At 34.7% G+C, this 12,039-nt stretch overlaps 1 pseudogene; it reads left to right on the forward strand.

Annotated features, from left to right (window-relative positions):
* Window positions 1–7,099: 7,099 nt before the first annotated feature.
* Window positions 7,100–8,286, forward strand: LOC113192307 (protein MEMO1 pseudogene; annotated as a pseudogene).
* Window positions 8,287–12,039: the final 3,753 nt, after the last annotated feature.

Below are 12,039 nucleotides of genomic sequence, written 5' to 3' on the forward strand. Positions count from 1 at the left end.
ATCTTGTCTAACTTCTTCACTTCACAGATGGGAAACCAAAGCACTAAGATAGGATATAATACACCTAGGAGTATATAGCTTGTTTATAACTGATCCAGGACCAGAATACAGGTCTCCTAACTTGCCTCTAAGGTTTCTTTTTTTAAACACCCTTTAGCACAGAAATGAAATTTTAAAGTCACAGTTAAGAATAACAAATAACAGTTAATTGTAATGGAGCTATGCCAAGGCTCTATGTGGACTGGGCTACATTACTGGTGCTGCAAAAACTAGCCAAAGGAACTTCCTACAACATTTCTCCTTTTTTTTTTTTTTTAACACCCTTAATTTCCACTTGACCTATCCCCCACCTCACCAAATTACAAATACTATAAAACTTGCTTAATGAACAAGGTAAGTGGATTTCCCCCAATGAGTCTGGTTTCCAAACAGAAAGTTATTAATATGAATTAATAAAATAAGAAAAATATTAGTAGTGCAACTACTCTGGGAAGCAATATGAAGATTCCTCAAAAAACTCAAAATGGAACCACCATTTGACCCAATTATTCCACTCCTGGGTATATACCCAAAGGACTTAAAAAATCACCAGACTACAGTGATGCAGCCATATCCATGTTTACAGCAGCTCAATCACGATAGCTAAGCTATGGAACCAACCTAGGTGCCCTTCAACAGATGAATGGATAAAGGAAATGTCATACATACACACAAATCACAAAGAAGAATAAAATTATAGCATTTGCTGGTAAATGGCATGATAGTCTCCAGTTCCATCCGAGTGAAATAAGCCAGACCCAGAAAGTCAAAGGTAGAATTTTTTCTCTGATATGCAGAAGCTAATCCAAAATAAGGGGGGAAATTTTTAAACAAAAAAGATAAAGGGAGGAGATTTCATGAAAATAGAAGAGTCAATGAATTAGATGAAGGAGATTGAGGAGGAAGGAGGAGGGACAGTATAAGGGAAGAACAGTAGAATAATTCTGTCCTAAACTTTCCTGTGTAAATATATAAATATACCACATTGAATATCATTCATACATACTATTTTCATTCACAAGGCTCTAATTTACAAAACTAAAAGTTAATAGCAGAAAGATCAGTAGAGTAGAGGGAAGGGAACTGGGGGAAGGAGGAGGGGAGGGAAAGAGGAAGCCCTGGGTATGAAATTAGAGCAAATTATATTCTATGCTTTCACAACTATGTCAAAATGAATGGTAATATTATGTATGAATAAAAAGAATAAAAAAGAAAAAGAATAAAGTTAATAATAGCAGCTAATATTTAGGAACACTTTCATTGTACAAAGATTGTACTGATTATATCATGTTTGTCCTTATAATAATACTTTGAGGAGGGTGCTCCTCTCAGACCAGTTTTTAATCACTAAGACAGGTTTAAATGAACTTCCCACTGTTGCACAGCTTGAAAGCAGGGTCACCAATACAAAATCCCAGGACTGCCTGACACGAAAACCCTGCTCTTCCTTATCCACCCTTGGCAGCCACTCCCCTTTAACACACAAAAACTTTTAAGGCATCCTTCTTCCCAAATTCTTATTAAATATGAACTTTTTTATCCTGAGGTAGTTGGTGCTTATAAACACACACAAGTGGAAGCTATGTCTTTAAAATTAGGGTGAAATATAGGAAGAGGCAAATAAATCAGTGCATTTGAGAGTGTTACATTTTAAGGACTACCCTCCTGAAAGAATTGCTGTTGTTCTCACATGATTCAGAAATAAACTTCCTTCTAAGTCAGTGAATTCAACTGAAAGACAAGAGAAAAATCTAGCTGAGCCATTCTAAACCAGTGATTCATTGACCATGGAAATCTGGCTAGTAGACGTCTAATAAAAACACCCTTCTTCAGTTTAAGAAGATGAACAATTTACTCCACACCCTACTGAACAATGCAGGGGACTTGGAGAAATATAATTTCTTTCTCTTCTTCTATACACAGAACCTGAGCAAAGATTTCTTTTTCTTTCTAGGATGAGTAAAGCAATGTTAAGAAATAAAGAAAGCAAAAACTGCCTGAGGGATACCTGGTATGTGTGTAAAATGATTTTCAGTTAGGAAAATTAAGATAATTTTTGGAAATTATCTACTAAATTATCTTCTTTGCTTCTTTAATACATAAAAAGTAAAAAAAAAATGTTTTTTCCTAAAACATAAGAGTTTAAAGTATAATAAAATAGAATAAAGGCAAAGATTAGAATGAAAATGGAACTGACCAATACAAAAAAAAAATGTACTAAATTAAGGGGAAAATCTTGTACTCTAGCTATTTCCAATACTCTTGCCAAAAAACAATTAAAGCTGAAAGGAAAAATGTTTGAAGGCACCAGTGAAGGCATTGAAGAGTAACTGGGACAATCAGAACTTGAGGGGCAAAGACACGGTAGAGTAGGTAGTCCAACATGAAGTTGCTTAGTGACTAGATTTTCCTTCAGAGTTTGGTGATCTGGACCACCACCCCCAAGGAGAAAGTGGTAGACTTCACCAGGCTGGGGAAACACAGATCAAAGATGCCAGAATATAACTGGAAGGGAATAACAGAAAGCAGAGCCTGAAATGCTTCAGCAATTTGCCCTCAAGCCATTTGCCAACTCCTAATCTTTACTCATGTAGAGTGAGAGTTGGAAAAAAAAACAAGCAAGAAAACTCAGTTCCAATGCCAGAGCATGAAGCCAAAATTTCAGCAATCACCTAGTACCAAAGTGACAGAAGTTGGAATTCACGACCCACTGCAGTGGGAGAACCAGTAAAAACATTAGTCTTTCAGTTAAGACATACATAAGCACTATTTTTTAAAAAAATCTCCCTATATAGTTAAAAATATAATCAGAAATCAAATATGCAAAATATGAGTTAAGCAAAGTAAAATCCAGACCAAATATCAAAATATTGACCTTGAAGAATAAGAATAAATGGATTAAGAATTAAGTTATAAAATTACAACTGGATTGAAAACAAACATAAAAGTGAAAAGAAAGGGGACAAGGCAGAAAACAATGAAAGACAAATTAGAATGGACAGATATATCTAATTAACAACTGAAATAATACTTGTGAAAATCCTAAAAAATAATCAAATGAAATATAAGTAATAATATAGAATGTAAATAATCAGTTTTTTAAGTTAAATTACTGATTTCTAAAATTCATTTGGGAGGGGAAAACAAATGAAATTTTGAAACAAAAAAAAATAGAAAAAGAAACTGACCTAATCAAATATTAAAGCTCTAATCATCAAAGTACTACTTTGGTGACAATAGTACTGTAATACTATTATGCTATTTAATATTATTATTCTAACAGAACATAGATATAATAGTATGTAAGGAATCAATGTGTGATTAGGACAGCAAAGATTGGGAAAATGTCCAGTCAGAATATCTAGGTTTTACTGAAGTAACAACATCCAAACCTTAAAGTCTATAACTGAATACTACAGACTAGGTAATTTATAAAGAATAAAATTTTATTTATCTCACAATTCTGGAAGCTGGGAATTCCAAAGAGCATGGTGTTTGCATCTGCCAAGGGTCATTTTGCTGCATCATAACTAGGCAGAAGGTGTCACACTGTGAAACAGAGCAGGGTGCAACCTTGGGTTTCTCTCCTACCAAAGCCACAAATACCTTTATGAGTTTACCACCCTTATGACCTTATTTAATGCTAATTACTTCTCAAAGGTGCCACCTCCAAATACTACTTACACATTAATTTAAGGATTAAGTTTCCAATAAATAAATTTTACATAGTCCAACCATAGCAGTTTATTTTTCTTGCTTATGTCACCCATCCTTCATGCATCAGCAAAGGGCTCTCTGACTGATATATACAGGTGATAGTAATGTTCAAGATGGTAGCTGTCCTAACTGCTATGTCAGGATAAAGAGAAAGAACAGTGCAGGGTCCTATAGCCATATTTAAATACTCAACTTACAAATGAGGCATGCATTTCTGTTCACAATACATTGGTGAAAACTAATGTCACCAGGTTATGTTTAGTTGAGCCCTCATGAATATTGCCAGGAGATGAGAATACATATAATCCATGCTCAAGCATTTGACTTGACTCATTCTGTAGGCTATCTCAAGAAAATGATCAGAAATTTACAAAGATCTTCATGTCAATATTGTTTAAAATAGCAAGACTTTAGAAATAACCATTACAATGATCTCAGATAATGTGCATTTAGTGAATATGAAATTATTAAAATACGTGTGAGAAATTACTGTGATTTAATGATCAAAACACATAATTTAAAATAGTTTATAAAATAGTTAACAAAATATACTACTATATACATTTTCAAATATATGTGCATGAAAAAAAACTAGCAAGAGACATCCTAAAATGGTAACTGTGGTGTTTTTTTCTGGGTGGCAGGACCATGGATTATGCTACTTCCTTTTTTGTGCTTTTAAGTTTTCCACAATAAACATATGATCAGAAGAAAAACATTTAAAATAAACAAGTACTGCTCTTCCCTACATTTGGTAACTTAAAAATTAGTTACCAAAGACTTATTAAAGGAAATTGAAGAAAATCTTAAGTTAGGCAGAATTCTAGACAGTCACATTAGAATAAGAAAATATCGTGAATAACTTTATGACATTAAATTTGATCATTTAGAAAAAACAGATTACCAGAAAATAAAACATAACTTGCTGAAATTGACACACAAAAAAAGAAATAGCAATCCTGGATCAGTATCCTTAATTTGTGAATTTATAATTTTAACTCTTTTTTTCCCACTCCCCCAAAATATTCAAGTCTAGATGTCTTTACTGATGATTTCTGTTAACCACTTTTGAGAAATGACATATTTTATATAGATTCCTCCATGAAGGAATGATTACTTTCTTTTTATGAGATCAGCCTAACTTTGTACAGAATAACTTTTCTCAAAGCCATAGATATCTTCAAAACATGTTCAAACAAAAACCTGCACGGGATGTTTATAGAAGTTTTATTTATAATTGTCAAAACTTGCAAGCCTTCTGTAGGTGAATGGATAAATTAACTGAGGTACATCCAGACAACAGAGTATTATTCAGCACTAAAATCAAGCCATGAAAAGGCAGGAAAGAACCTTAAGTGCATATTTCTAAGCAAAAGAAGTTACTCTGAAAAGGCTAAATGTCGCTGATTCCAATTCCATAGCATTCTGGAAAAGGTAAACTGGAGACAGTAAAAAATCATCAGTGGCTACTACATGTTTAGGGGTTGGAGGGAAAAGTAGGCAGTGCACAAAGTATTGGGGTGGGTAATGAAAACTTTTTATGATACAATAATCGTTAGTACATGTCATTACATACTTGTCTGAATGAACAGAATGTACAGCAGCCAAAGTGAACCCTGATTTAATTTATGACATGTAGGTGATTGTTATGTGCCGGTATAGGTTTATCAACTGTAAGAAATCCTCTCTCTTGTGGAGTGGGTGTTGATAATAGGGGAGGCTATGCATATATGGGGATAGGAGGTATATGGAAAGTCTCTATATCTTCTTCTCAATTTTGCTGTGTACCTAAAACTGCTCTAAAAATTTGTCATAGAAGAAGAACTACCTATACAAATTTCTAAATAAAATTTTAGCTGATACAGAAAGATAATATAGTTGCATGATTCCAGGAATACAGTTTGGTGTAATATCCAAAAATCAGAAGACCACAACAGCAGAATAAATTATAAAATTTATTTGATCATTTCAAAAAATGTAAGAGCATTTGATCAAATTTTATATTCAATTCCTAGCAGATTAGGGGAAAAAGTTTTCAAGAATATCTAACAGTGAAAAACTGTAGCAAATATCATAACCAAAATGATACTGTATAGAAAGTGTTCTCCCTGAGATTAGAAACAAGACAAGGATGCTCACACTCTACATTATTATTTAATTTTGTAGTGGAGTTTCTTGAAAAAAAAAAAAAGAAAGAAAGAAACGGTTTGAGAATATGGAAAAGAATTAAAATAGTCACTACTTGTATATATCTGTTTGTAGAATGTATAAATGAATCTGTACTATATTAGAATAAGCAAGTTAGCAAAGTTGCCAACTATTGACATAACAAAACTGAACTGCATTCCTACACCATAAGAAAATTAGATACTTCGCGATTCTAATTGTAGCATCAAAAAGATCAAATCGCTGGGAAAAATATTAACACAAGGTGAAAATTACAATTGTGTTTGAATGAATATAAAGATCATTTAAGGAACATGTAGAAAAATCAACAGTATAAAGATGCCAGTTTTTGGGGCTGGGGATGTGGCTCAATCGGTAACGCGCTCGCCTAGCATGTGCGGGACACTGGGTTCGATCCTCAACACCACATAAAAATAAAATAAAGATATTGTGCCCGCCAAAAACTTTAAAAAAAAAATTAAAAAATTTTAAAAATGTCAGTTTTTCAATGACAAAATCATAGAATTTGGAGGGAAATGGATGGCATTAGAGCAGATTATGCTAAGTGAAGCTAGTCAATCTTTAAAAAACAAATACCAAATGACCCCTTTGATATAAGGGGAGTAAACAAGGACAGGGTAGGGACGAAGAGCTTGAGAAGAAGATGTACATTAAACAGGGATGAGAGGTGGGAGGGAAAGGGAGTGAGAAGGGGAATCGCATGGAAATGGAAGGCGATCCTCAGGGTTATACAAAATGACATATAAGAGGAAAGGAGGGGTAAGACAAGATAATACAAATCGAAGAAATGATTTACAGTAGAAGGGGTAGAGAGAGAAAAGGGGAGGGGAGGGGAGGGGAGGGGAGGGGAGGGGGGATAGTAGAGAATAGGACAGACAGCAGAATACATCAGACACTAGAAAGGCAATTTGTCAATCAATGGAAGGGTAACTGATGTGATTCAGCAATCTGTATATGGGGTATAATTGGGAGTTCATAACCCACTTGAATCAAATTGTGAAATATGATGTATTAAAAACTATGTAATGTTTTGAACGACCAACAATAAAAAATAAAAAAAATGTCAGTTTTTCACCCCTCCCCGCTGCCACCTCCTCCTGGGCTGGGCCCGGTGTCCCCTTGCCGCCTGCCCTTGCCGCCTCCGCAGCCTCCTCATTCATCCTCGTGCACCATAGGCGGCACAGGCACCAAGATGTCCAACCGAGTGGTCTGCAGGGAAGCCAGCCACAACGGGAGCTGGTACACAGCCTCAGGACCGCATATGAATGCACAGCTAGAAGGTTGGCTTTCACAAGTACAGTCGACAAAAAGACCTGCTACAGCCATTATTGCACCCCATGCAGGATATACGTACTGTGGATCTTGTGCTGCCCATGCTTACAAACAAGTGGATCCATCTATTACCCGGAGAATTTTCATCCTTGGGCCTTCTCATCATGTGCCCCTCTCTCGATGTGCACTTTCCAGTGTGGATATATATAGGACACCTCTATATGACCTTCGTATTGACCAAAAGATTTATGGAGAGCTATGGAAGACAGGAATGTTTGAACGCATGACTCTACAGACAGATGAAGATGAACACAGTATTGAAATACATTTGCCTTATACAGCTAAAGCCATGGAAAGCCATAAGGATGAGTTTACCATTATTCCTGTACTGGTTGGAGCTCTGAGTGAGTCAAAAGAACAGGAATTCAGAAAACTCTTCAGTAAATATCTAGCGGATCCTAGTAATCTCTTTGTGGTTTCTTCTGATTTCTGCCATTGGGGTCAAAGGTTCCGTTACAGTTACTATGATGAATCCCAGGGGGAGATTTATAGATCCATTGAACATCTAGATAAAATAGGAATGAGTATTACAGAACAATTAGATCCTGTATCTTTTAGCAATTACTTGAAGAAATACCATAATACTATATGTGGAAGACATCCCATTGGGGTGTTATTAAATGCTATCACAGAGCTCCAGAAGAATGGAATGAATATGAGCTTTTCCTTTTTGAATTATGCCCAGTCAAGCCAGTGTAGAAACTGGCAAGACAGTTCCGTGAGTTATGCAGCTGGAGCGCTCACAGTCCACTGAAGCTCTGAATCCTCAGGGATGCCACCTGCACATACTCATACTCTGTCTGGGGTCCCAGCCTAGCCTCTACCAAGATATTGGTTCTGGTTTGGGGGGGATTCTGAAACCACAAACTAATAGAACTTTCTTCTCTTTTCTAGTAGGTGTAATCCTTCTTAATTTCAGTTCATTAAAAAAATGCTTTATAGTTTTGGGCAGTGGAAGGAAGGCTGGCATCAAAAATATTTTGATTATAAAAGGTGACAATGTAAGGCCCAGTTGTGGAAGACAGATTTTTGAAAGTAACTTGTAAAGCATTTACCATATCCTAAATTTGCACTCTTTGCAGACTTCTGCACATATATTCCACTTTCAGAATAGTTTTGCAAACTGTACACAAACAAAAAGGGGTGGAAGCTTTTTAAGAAATTGCATTATAAATGATCTGTATTAGAATATAATAAATCTCCAGTTATAGACAATTACTACCCGTATTGTACAACAGATACCTTCTATTTTAGTTGCTAATAAAGGGCTACACAACTCAAAAAAAAAAGTCAGTTTTTCACGAAAAGCTTATAGTCAATAAAATCCTTATCAAAATCCAATATACAAAGAACTAAATATCTTGGCACCAAAAAAATCTAATACTCCACTCAACAAATGGGCAAAAGATCTAAATAGAAATTTCTCAGAAGAAAAAAATAAATTTGACTAACAATATATTAAAATATGTTCAGCAACCTTAGCAATCAGGGAGATGCAAATCAAAACTACACTAAATTTTATCTCATCCCACTTAGAATGACAATCATCGAGAATATAAATAACAATAATTGCTGGCAAGGATGTGGGGGAAAAGGTACACTCAGACATTTTTGTTAGGACTGCAAATTAGTACAATCACTTTGTAGCCACTTGAAGATTCCTCACAAACCAGGCATAGTGGCACACACCTGTAATCCCAGTGGCTCAGGAAGCTAGGGCAGGAGGATCTCAGATTCAAAGCCAGCCTCAGCAAAAGCAAGGCACTAAGCAACTCAGTGAGACCCTATGTCTAAATAAAACACAAAATAGGGTGGGAGATATGGCTCGGTGGTCGAGTGCCTCTCAGTTAAATCCTTGGTACCCACCCCCCTAAAAGATTACTCACAAGGTTAAAAATGGAACCACCATATGACCCAGCTATACCACTCTTTGGTATTTATCCAAAAGAACTAAAATCAACAAGCTACAGTGATTTGGTCACATCAATATTTATGCAGAACAATCCACAATAACCAAGTTTGGGGACCAATTAGATGCCCATTAATAGACAGATAAAGAAAACATGGTGTATACACTCTATGAAGTTTTGCTCAGCCATAAAGAATGAAATTATGTCATTTGCTGGCAAATGAATAGAACTGGAGAGCATCATGCTAAGTGAAATAAGCCAGACTCAAAAATCAAGTGTCAAGTGTTTTCTCTCATATAAAGAAAGCTAGAGAGAGACAAGGAATGAGAAGGGGGGATCTCATAAAAAATAGAAGGGAGATCAGTAGAGTAGAGGCAGGACACCAAAGGTGAGGAAAGAGAAGAACTGGGACATGAAGTTGACCAAATTATGCTAGATACATGTGTGAATGTATCACAGTGCTCTCCAATTGTGTACAATCATAATGCACCAATTTTAAAAATAAAAATAAGGAATACCAAAAAAATAGAAGATGATGATCTGGAGAAAGGAGAAGGGGAGGAAAAGAAGAAGTACTGGGGACTAAAATAGAGCAAACTATAATATATACATTAATGAATATGTCAAAATGAACTCTGCTGTTATGTATGATTACAATATACTAATAAAAACATTAAAAAAATCCAACAAAATTTTGTATATGTGTGTAGAACTTGACAAGCTAGCTCTAAAATTTGCATAGAAATATATGAATATAGAAAATAGATGTCTTTAAAAATAAAAGAAAAAGACTTAAGCTAGCCAATGAAGAATTAGTAAATCTGCATAATTGAGATCCTGTAGAATTGACCTAAAGGTCTTCAAACAGACAAGAGTACAAGCCTCATAAAAGTGGTTCTGCAGAGTGACAAAGAAAGAAGTCTTCAACAAACTGTCCTGAGACAGACAATTGGATATTCATATGAGGAAAAAGGTTTACTTCCCTCTATACTAAATCATACATTTATATATATATATATATATATATATATATATATATATATATATATATATAAATCAATCTCATCTGTATTGTAGCTCTAGATGCAAAATACAAATAAAATGCCTAGTATTGTATCTTTGATACAGTAGCAACCAGCCATACAAGACAGATTAAATTTAAAATTTAATTTACAATTCAATTCTTCAGTCACATTAGCTACATTTCAAATGCTTATTAGCCTTTGGAAACAGTAATTGATGGCACAGATACAGAATAATCCCATTATTATAGAAAGCTTCTAGGATCATTTGTTACCTTAGTGTTGGAAAAATTAAGCAGAATACACACATACAAATACCAAAAAGAAAAAGATTGATCAACTGCACTATATTAAAAAGTTCTGTTTATCAAAAGATAATGCTAAGAGAATAAAAAAGAAAGCTGTGACAAGCACAGGTAGTTGTAGAATATAAGTCAAAAAGGGCTTATATTCAAATTATGCAGTGAACTCATAAAATCAATAGATAGACCAATGATAAGATAAAAATACAGCCCAATAGAAATCTGGGCAAGATTCTGAACAAGCACTTCAAAAGAGGATACTCCAGTGAGTAGCTAAGGAAATGAAACTTAAGCCATAATGAGATCCGCTGGCTGCAGCATGTGTCCACTGGGATGGCTACATAAGACTAAAGACTCCAAATATTGAGGTGAAGGAGGAATAATGGGAATAAACACTTATGAGGTTGTACATTAGAATAAACACCTTAGAAAACTATTTGGTAATATCAAAAGTTGAAATATATCTTCATATATCTTCATATCCTATAATGACCAATTTCACTTTTGTTATATAAACCCAACAGAAGTGCATGGACATATACATAAAAATAGGTATGAAAATATTTACAATAGTAGCATTATTCATAGACTCTCAAACTGGAAACAATCCAAATGTTTTATTGATCAGTAGAATGAAAAATCGCAATTTATCCAAACAATGGACCAGTACATAGTATTAAAATGAGTCAAATAAAACCATGAGCCACTTCAAAAATAATTCTGAGAAAAAGAAATCTATACAAAAGGACGTATATAGCATGTTTTTCATGTAATGTTCTTTAAGCAGGCAAAAGTGAAATGTTAGATGTCAAGGCAATAACTTCCTTTGGGAGAAAGAGAATATGTTTGATAAAGGACATGAAAGAGGCTTTTGGGATACTAAAAATTGTCTATTTCTTGGTGTTTACACTGATATTTCTTTGTTGTAAATACACTACATGTCTTGTACACTTTTGTGTATTATGTTACAAGATTTTAAATGTTTCATTCTTTAAAATAAATGTCCAGAGACATAAATTTTTTGTGAAAATATTCCTCTGGAAGATTATTGAAAGTTTGGTCTAAAGCTGCCATCATACAGATTTTAAGTTTAGCCTAAGGGTTTTTCTGTACATAGTGACATATCCTAACTTTATATGTAAACAGACTACAACATTTTCTTGTAAGGAATAGCAAAGTCTCAGCCAAACACAAGTAACCAACCATTCAAACCATGTTCAAATAAGATAGATGCAAACTATAAGCAACGGAGCTCAGTGCCTCACTTCCTTTGTCACTATGTGTATTGATCAGATTTCTATCACAGTGACAAAACACCTGAGATATATTGACTTAAAGGAGAAAAGATTTATTTTGGCTCACAATTTTGAAGGTTTCAGTCCATGATCACTTGGTTTTCACTGTTTCTGGGTGTAATTCCAATAACAACTTCATTCCACTAGGCCCGGCTTCCTAAAGATTTCACCATCTCTGAACAACACCATAAACTGGCAATCCAGCCTTCAACACATGAGATTTTGGAGACACTCC

The sequence above is a fragment of the Urocitellus parryii genome, chromosome 2 (assembly GCF_045843805.1).
Source record: "Urocitellus parryii isolate mUroPar1 chromosome 2, mUroPar1.hap1, whole genome shotgun sequence".
Taxonomy (NCBI): domain Eukaryota; kingdom Metazoa; phylum Chordata; class Mammalia; order Rodentia; family Sciuridae; genus Urocitellus; species Urocitellus parryii.